This window comes from Dermacentor variabilis, chromosome 1 (assembly GCF_050947875.1).
Source record: "Dermacentor variabilis isolate Ectoservices chromosome 1, ASM5094787v1, whole genome shotgun sequence".
Lineage (NCBI taxonomy): Eukaryota > Metazoa > Arthropoda > Arachnida > Ixodida > Ixodidae > Dermacentor > Dermacentor variabilis.
The window spans coordinates 43,847,772-43,857,543 of record NC_134568.1 but is presented as its reverse complement, the minus strand read 5'-3'; positions in this window follow the sequence as shown (position 1 = coordinate 43,857,543).

Here is a 9,772-nt window from a genome sequence, read left to right as displayed (position 1 = left end):
TAACCGGATCAAAAGGACGGTGCTGGCGTCTGTGATTGGTCCGCTTTCCCTTACTTAGCTTGTGGTGGCTGGTCGAAAATCGCGGCGGCATGCAACGGAAGCTTAAGAATGACGCTGAAACGGATCCTCAGCAAAGAAGAGTTGGCAGAATGAGGGCGTAAACGTGCTGAAAGTGCTCGAAAACGTTACACGGCCACAAAAAAAAGTTGCTTTATACAAAAATAAACCCATGCTCTCCAGCAGGTGCGAGTCGCCAGTTCCTGAGCGATTGGCGGCAGCCATCTTTTATTTCCTTCTGAACGGGGTTGCTTGCGGCTATTCAGAAGAAAATTCAGTTTTGTTCGGCATATTAATGCATCTTTAACGCGTACACGTCAGTTTGACGCAGTGAGTTTTTGCGGTTTTGCGACGTCGCGTGACAGGCAGATGAAGTGGGCGCAGCCCACTTCACCTTGGGACCTATAGCCGAGGGCTAATGGCGAAAACGGGTCAAATCAGAAATAACTTTTTTTCTTTTGTTCGGTCAAATCATGTATAATAAGTGTGTGCACGTTATATCAGATGGGGAGCTATCACGGTTTTCGTGACGTCGCGTGACAGACAGGAGAAGTAGGGCTGGTCCAAAAAAGCTTTTGACCGATTGCGGTGGGCTGATTGCAGAATTGGAATAGAAAAGTTTGGAATAGTTTTAAGTTTTACGGACGTTTAGTTTTACGTTTTAATAGGACTCGCGGGTCATTATTAGCGACTCGCGAGGGGCCTGAAGAAACATCGAAAGAGGCTTTATTCCCTATTTTGCGTACCGCATACTTCAAGGCAGCAATTATCTCGGGGTCTCCGCGTACCGCACGATAATTTGGATTCTCGCGGACGAGGGTCTCGAGGGCAACGAAGCGGCCGACGCCGCTGCCCGAGCGCTCACTCTCCGGGCATCGCCCTCGCCTCCCCTCGATGTGGACTCCGACCCCATTCCGGCATATACCTTTAAGGAAGTCACCCAACATTACCAATACGGCCATGCAACCTTACCTAAGCCCTGTAAGGGCCTCACGAAGGCGTAGGTGCGTTTACTCCTTCGCCTCTATACTAAAACACTGTTGTGCCCGGCAGTCCTAAAGCATTTCGACCCTGCGTGCACAGAGAAGTTCCGCACTGTGAGGAAAAATCTTTGGACATTTTCCACATGTTGTGGTCATGCCAATCAACCCCGCACCTTTCCTCTATACCCAACCCTACCCTGGAGGACTGGGAGGCGGCCCTGCTCGGCTGCTCCGACGTGGCGAGCCTGAAGGTCCTCGTCGGCTGTGCCCGAGCCGCGGCTACAGCCAATGGGCTCCTGTAATGAGGAGCCCACCTACTCTTTATAAGGAACGGCCCTTTGAGGACTGCTCCACCCCCTCAGTCGGTTTGAGATGAGGGACTTGACCTTGCTGTTATTTTGTGGCCCAGTTTAGGCGACTACAGCAAAGCGCAGGACGAGCTCACACCTGCTGTATCATCCAATAACCGGAAACGAAGCACGCATGTGGGTTCCACGAAGAGTGCAAGCGGGAAGCACTCACGCGTGAAGAGAAAACGGATTAGTGGTGCACCGTAGAAAAGGCACTAGATCTGCACCCTCGATCGGAACAAAAGGGTAGACTGCCCGAGCTTTCGGGGAGCTTTCGGGGAGACGGGCGTGAAGATGAAAGTTGGGGGGTGCTTGAGGTCACCGCCACCGCTAATGCGCATGCGCTTCCCAAATGTCCCGTCGACCGTCTCGGTCACGGAAATTGGGCCAGGCGACGCTGCCCAGCCGGTTTGATGTTTGGCATCCACGTGCACCTTCTAAGAATGCCCGTGAAACCGGCGGTAGCTTTAAACCACTTAGCCGGCTACGACCGATGGATGCTTTTGTGTGCGATCGCCATCGGGTCCCAATTACGGTGTTTGGATTTCAAGCGAACCGGCACACAGCTGCACGGGAGACAGCTTTCTCAGTACTGGCAGGGTATCCCGCTGTCCGGCAGATATGCAGTCAATAAGCCGTAGTTTCATGGAAAAGTTCTCGCAGCTTGCATGGCGGCCGCTTGCAGGTGAAAAGACGAGGACATCAGGGGCCGATACTCGCAGCCCAACGTAGGGGAGAGGGAGGTGGCACGTGTCTTTGAAAAATCCTATCCCCTGGCGGGTTGTAAAGAGTGCCACTGTTTCCACCAATGCCGTGTGCGTCACGAAGATGATTGTGCTATTGGTTACAATGATGTGAACTCGCATGTGTGATTGGCTGGTTTGCGACTCCTTTGTGCAACTGAGGGCTTGAAAAGTCATGTTTGGTTGTGTGAAGAGAGCGGAGCTTCGTGCTTGGATTCGGACAGACGCCTTGGCGTTTGAATAAAGCGTCACTTTATAGGACAACGGCTCTTCCTTCGTGCTGTCACCGTGCACTCGAATCATCGAGGGTCGCCGACTTCGGATCTTCAACACCTTCCCTCCTTGACTAGTTTTGAACCTACCAGAGGACAAAGTGAAAGGAAATTAACTCCCTCCCTGTAAGTACTTCGACCAATAAAGTTTTTGTCAGTCAGTCGGTGCTTCAACGCGCGTGGCGTTTCCCTCTAAAAAAATTGCCTTCAGTGAAGTGCACTCTGTCTCATAAGCAGCGTTTGACAGAGCCAAGGCTGCAAGTTACGGGAACGCAGGCGCTTGCACAAGGTGAATATAATTCGTATATCAGCTACCACGCCTCATTTCCGTATTGTTGCGCAACGACGTACGCTGCGGACACTTAGTACGCCACAGGCGTCGGTAGCAGGTGACAAAATGCGGATGGAAACATTTTGATGTGTTAGCCTTCCTCATTGTCCGAAGCGCCAGTAGCTTGCACAGAGCTGGAAGGCGCTTATTACATTATTACGGCGCCGGTTTTTTTTTTTTTATGCCAGCTGCCGTATCACACTCTAAAACGTCGTCCTATGTCTTGGCTACGACTACGCCTTTTCTTCCGGCGAAAATCCGGCGACATATTTAGCGCATGCGCACTAGATTTGAACCTTTTGCATTATATTAAATATGTGAAACCTCTAGCCATTTAGCAGGTCACATGCAAGCAATGAACCAATTACAGACTCGAATGGCGTAGAAAAGAGAGAGTTAGCACGAGGTAAAGGAGGACGGCGCAAAGAACAATGAGTGTTGCTACCTTGTAAATTTGTTTTATCTAGGGACCTTAGGCGCGTTAGCCAGCAGCCACGTGATAGTTTTTTTTTTTAATTTTGGGCAGTTTAAAGAAAAGCTGGAACAATATTAAACAAGGCAGTTAGCACAGATGAAATAATCCGATGTTTATGAACGAGAGCTAGAACTTTCGTGTTGAAGATTTTTCGCTACGATTACTATTTAAAATGTAATTAAGTAATATTTGTTAATTAACCAGCTTGGCGGATTGGAAAAAAAAAATGTCGTGAGGTGCTCCATATGGCTCAGAAGAATACTGCGCCGATTCGGTATGCACAGTGCCTATGTTTTTCTTTTTTAATACTTGGCCCAAGTTAGTCCCTGTATGTCTAACTTACGCTACAACTGGTGAGAGTCTTACTGTCTAATTATGCAAATCGTGCTCGCTCCCTATTCGTAGTGTGCCTCTTTCTTTAGCAGAGCGTGTTCGGGTACTAAGGTGAAGAAATAACCCCCATCCTGGCGGCACCCGAGTCAACCTTGCGCCGCTATAGAGCCGACCGCTCTCGTAGATGGTTGAGTCTCCCGAGTTTGCGTTACTCTCTTGTGTTTGCGCTCCCTACAAAGGCGGGCACGCTCCACCTTGGTCAAAGGGGTCATATATTCCGGTGCCTTGCTGCCCGAGTCTCCTTACGCCATTTAGAAAGCGCACATGTCGATCGCAGGGTTGGTATAACCGAGCAAGCGCGAAATTTGTGCAAGAAATTGCTCACGTCTACTATATATATAGAGCACGAGGTCGCGGGATCGAATCCCGGCCACGGCGGCCGCATTTCGATGGGGGCGAAATGCGAAAACACCCGTGTGCTTAGATTTAGGTGCACGTTAAAGAACCCCAGGTGGTCAAAAATTTCCGGAGTCCTCCACTACGGCGTGCCTCATAATCAGAAAGTGGTTTTGGCACGTAAAACCCCAAATATTATTATTATTATTATTATTATTGTTATTATTACTATATATATATATATATATATATATATATATACCTCCTGACTAGCATCATCTAAAGTTTGATAAATCGTAGTTACTATTTAATGGTAAACACTCTCAAATGCGAACATTCCCTCTTGCTCGGTCAAACGTACTGCCGCGTTACGCCTCTCTGAAAGCCGTCCGTGAGGCTAAACTTGGTGTCTAATGCGTCATGCGTGGCTCGACAACGATGCCGTCTGCGCACGCAAAATATGCAGAATCGATTAGTGGCTTCTGTCCTCTACGCAATGATACCAAAGTAAAGCACATGACATCTATTCGCGCACTAGAAAGTTCGCATGTTCAACTTATCCTAGAGCCATTCCACAGAAAACTATTCGCGCACTAGTGCAGTTCTTCCTTTCTTTTTTAGGAACACCGGCCTAGCGATTGTAGCACTGCTGTGCGTCTTGTTCGCACTACTCATTCTCACTTTCTCTCCCTCTTATACTCTTTCTACTTCCCACTTTTTCTTACCCTTAGTGTATGGTAACGAAGCAGGCGTTCGTTTGGTTGACGTCCCTGCCTTTCATTTTCTTGGCTTTCTATCTCTATCTCTCTCTAGTGGGGGTCTTACGGTGTAATCTTGCATTCGTGCTCGCTATCTAGTCGTAGTTGACCCACCTCGTCAAAGGTAGTGGGCGCAAACTGGCATCCCTCTGTCAAGCTGCCCGAGTCTCTTCACGTCATTTGTGGACTCAGCGTGTCGAACGCGGCGACGCCGTAGCCGAGCAAACGCGAAATGTCGGCAAGAAATTGTGCAAGTCCAGGTCTTATAACCGCTGGTAAGCACAGCTCGCAGTTTGATTTATTATAGCTGTTATGGCTGAGTGAGCTCTCTCAAATGCGACCACCACTCCCGCTCGGAGTGGCAAACGTACTGCCGAGCTATGTCTCTTTGAAAGCCGACCGAGAGCCTAAATTTAGCTCCGATTGCGTCAAGCGTGGCGTGCCGACGGCGGCATGCGTTCACGCGGCGCATGCACGAGTCAATAATGACTTCTTTCCACTACACAAAGATGTCAAGGTAAGGCGCGTGGGTATAGTACAGTTACAAAGATGTAAACGATAATCCTATGGCATCTTTTAGTTACATGCGGTTTTAGCAAGCCACTCCCCTCTGACAGATTTTACAGACGTCTCACGTCAAAAGAGGAGCGAAAAAACTTTGCTGTCAGGTTAGCATATCATCTTCTTTCCGCGCTGCAACGCAGCCTTCGGAATTCTCCGTGACGTAGTGCCATGCGCATCGAGCGTCGAAGCAGTGTCAGTTTCGCAGACGAAGTCAAGCGATCTCTCCCCCACTAATCGCACGTAACGACGTTCCGGTTGCGCGGCGTTGGATAAGCGGTTCTTCCACGCTATTTCTGGGCAGCCGCAGGGACGTTGGACGTTCCGCGACGCAATCGAGGGGAAACGCATGGCGTCGTTTCCAAAGCGCTCGCGTGAAGTCAGCGTAGCGATTCCTAATCGACTGCATGCACCCAATTCGCTCGCGCGCGTATGAACGGCGCAATGACCTTCGGAAGCGCTCTCTCTTGCCCGGCCGCCACAAGCGGGAAACGCGCTCGGCGGCGCTCGCGGCCTTGCGGCGCCGCTGCAGCGCATTGTGAAAGCGTCCAGGAAAGAATGCGGCGCGTCGCAATCGAAGCAAGGAACAAGTTTCGTGAATCGCACCGGGTTGCGGCCCGTATACGCCTGGCGCCAGCATTTGCGGAAAAAAATTACGCCCTAACCACTAGGACCCGTCCTAAATCATGTTAGGCTTTTCGCCGTGGTGTCTCAACAATCTGGGCGCTAGACGTTGCGCTCTGGGACCTCATTACCGCACACTTTCGTTCCACGTTCTTCTTCCAGTTGTGTTTTGCGCAGCCTGCAACGGTGGGGCTGACCTGTTTAACGCTGCGGACACCACTCACCCTTGTCCACTTGTGTGAGTAAACGGGCTGGGCTTCTAGCTCCATGTAACGAACCGGACAATTTTTTCTTTCTTTCTTTCTTTCTTTCTTTCTTTCTTTCTTTCTTTCTTTCTTTCTTTATTACGCGATGAAGGATGGAAGCAATGAAGCGGGGTTAACTCGCAGTCATCACAATCCTTTCACTATTGCTGATAATACACTGGGGACCTTCTCTTCCATATAGTACACAGAAACTCAATCCTGTATGCGTGACTTCCTGCAAAACGATTGGTATTGTGTGCCGTAACTGTTTTTCGCATTACACCCTCACTAACAGACAGAGCTTCATTCCAAGCAGCTACGACTATGGTAGTAGTTAGTATAGTAACATAGTAGTAATAGTAGTAGTAGTAGCAGTAGTAGTAGTAGTAGAAGTAGCAGTAGTAGTAGTAGTAGTAGTAGTGGTGGTGGTCTGTATTAAAGGAAACTGTGTCCCGTGTTCGTATCCACTACAGGTGGGAGCCTACACCGACTTAAAGATAAGGAATAATTTAACATAAATTCAAGGAAAACTTATGTAAAAGACTAAATAAAATCAAAATGCCTATTGTCGTTTGTTAACGTCATGGTCTTCCTCTTTAGTGCATAAATTACTTTAACTATGAGAAAAGAACGTAAATCAGCTTAAAGCACTTTACTTTAATACGTATGCACGCTTGTTATTTAGTAGGCCAATTAAAAGACTGTGGCAAAAGGATATTTTGTTTTAGCCAAGTATACTAGCTGTCCCAGAATAAAGCGTCTTGAAGCAAGCTTATTTATTTTTGTAATACTCCACAACTAAATTTGGGTACCTGCTGCAAGTACCCAAATTCATGAAATTCGGGAATAAGAACAAGAATAAATGCATCAGACAGGGAATGGGCTGTCTGGGTAAGAACAAACGCTCAAAAAAGCAATAATAATGTTACAGTAAATTAACACCACAATATATCAGTAAGCAAGACTATAGAATGCGACAAACACTAACAGAAAAACAGGAATGGCTATTCAACAGCAGTAATGCAGATTAGGACGTTATTCGATTGTGCGTTGTCCAAGAATCAGGCCCATGGAAAAGGTTTGTGGAAAAAATACAGCACTGCCTACTTATCTGCATCATTGTACCAAATAGGTTATAAATCCAACTTCGTTATGAGCCAGAGGCAGAATTCGCAAAGCTTTTAGTTCGTAAGTGCCACTTTCCATTAGCCAGCCACCTTCGTTAACATATCTAGCATCATTATTGGCTAAAATTTTTGCTTAGGAATACTTCTAGCGTTAAGGTATTTTGTGAATGCGGGCCCAAAGCCTAATTTGCATCAAATGAGCAGCCACGGAATGCGTGCTTTGGAGCTGGACTGCTATCGCCGACTGGGACGTGTCTCTAATGATGAGATGCTTTCAGAATACGTTCACGGCAACATAACGAGTGTCACCAAAGACTGACAACCGTAAATACCCGCCAAAGTAGCTGAGCGACTATGGCGTTGCCCTGCTGAGTTCAAGGTCGCGAGTTCTACCTTGGCAACGTCGGTCGCATTTCGTTCAGGGCACAATGGGAAAATGTTGATGTGCTGAGCGTTGGGGGCAAATTAGAAACACCCAAGGGGGTGAAAATTATTCCCCCATCCCCCACTAAAAATCAGACGGTGGTTTTGGTACAAAGAAACCCCTAGAAATAACTTCAACAACCATAAAGTACACCTAACTCATACTCTTTGGAATACTCGACTGGCTGACGTGATTCCAATTTGTAAAATCGTAAATCTAGTAAACGAATATGCTGGCTCTCCTGTAATCTACCGCAAAGCAGATTGGTTCGAGTAATTAGGACGATTATTCACAGCGATCTCACAACCATCTCACCGCCATCCGCGATGCGCCAGACGCTGCCGACCTGGTCACGGAGTGTGGCGCCATCTCTCTAAGGAGGCGGCAAAAAACACGCGCCGCGGAACTCGCGGACCGCTGGCGTTGGGAAGATCACAGGCAACCCTGTATCAGCGCCAAAAGATGACAATCACGTGTATGGTGCACTGCATCTGACTTTTGAATGCCGCTATTGGAAATGATAAATTCAACTCCAGCGTACAAGAAGTTACAGCTTGAGTGTTATTGTGAACAAACATTAGGAAGAACTTGGAAGCGATATTTTTTTAAAACTTATTTGGGCAGTAACTACCGTATGTAATGTGTTCCTGTACAAGGGGTTGGGGGCCAGAGAACTCGTTTTCTGAAGTTTTGACTGGTTGCCCGGATGATCTCGTTTTGCTCTCGCAAAGGTGCCCAGATGTTCTCCTTTCGTTCTCGTCACGTTCTCGTCTTCAGTTCCTGAGTAACTGGCTCGCGATTTCGACTCACGGTCTCTTGAAGGTCGCCGACAAAGGGAGCTAAAAGCAGTTTATGCTTAAAATTCACGCAGGTGCTGAACTTCTATAAGTGTATAAAAAGGGCAACCGTGCTCCAATCTCTGCGGGGCCCCCAGTCAACGGACTTCGTGATTGCGGCACACGGGATTCCAGCCAGACTGGTAAGCTGACAATTTAAAAAGTACACGGACACTTAAGTCTCTTTACGTGCATTAAATGCGAAAGCAGTATGGCTCTTCCACGCGATACTTTTCACTAGGTCATGTGCTCGAATAGCGCAAGTCAATTTTGAGGGTGGGCCACCCAAATTGGGGGGGGGGGGGGGGGGTGAACCAAGTCAATTCTGGGAGCGGGCCAGGTTGATATTGAACTTGGGTCAACTGAATTGTCGAATTGGGCAAAGTAAATTTTGGGGTGGGCCACCGGAATAGTGGTTGTGGGCCAAGTCAATTTTGGGAGAGTGGTTTTGAACGTGGTTCAACTCATTTTTCTCGTATTCGGCAAAGTTAGTTCTGGGGGTGGGCCATCAAAATTTTCGGGGGGGGGGGGTCCAAGTCAATCTTGGGAGTAGACCAGGTCGACTGTGAACATGGGCTACTCAGTTTTCGAACTGGGCAAAGTAAAATAAATTTTTTTGCGTGTGGACCATGGCGTTCATCCGAAGCCCTTTGGAATTTCGCAGTGCGAGCCGCAGCAGGTCCAGCAGCCTTGAACGTGACGCTATCATTTGGCCACTTTCGTTTTGGTATCATCGGACGTTAACACCGAACGCCGAATTTTCCCCCTTGCGGGGAATATAATGTAGCATTAAGTTCTGGGGTTTTACGTGCCGCAACAGCTATCTGATCATGAGGCACGCCGTAGTGGGAGAGCCTGCTCTCATTTTGACTACTCCGAGTTCCTTACGGTTCCCCTAATGCCCGGTATCGCCGAGCCTTTTCGCATTCCGCCCTCATCGGAATGCAGCCGCCGCGGCTTCGTGACGTACGCGCGACTTCGTGCTCAGCAGCAGAACGCCGCAGCCGCTCACCATCGTGGCGGGTTCGCCGCGTATTTATTGCTGCCTGCGTGTTGAGCATTCCGCAAAGCTTGCGCTGAAGGCACCGGTGGCATAGCTTCATTAAACATGCATTTGCGGTGAAAGAGGTTTCTTTTAATAGACAGCAGCCGTCGACCTTCTCGCTTTCGCTGCCTCCTATCGTCTGCAGCAGGAGCACGGGTGGCTAGTCACACTGTATACACTCGAGGCGCCGAGCAACGCTGACAGCGGTGCTC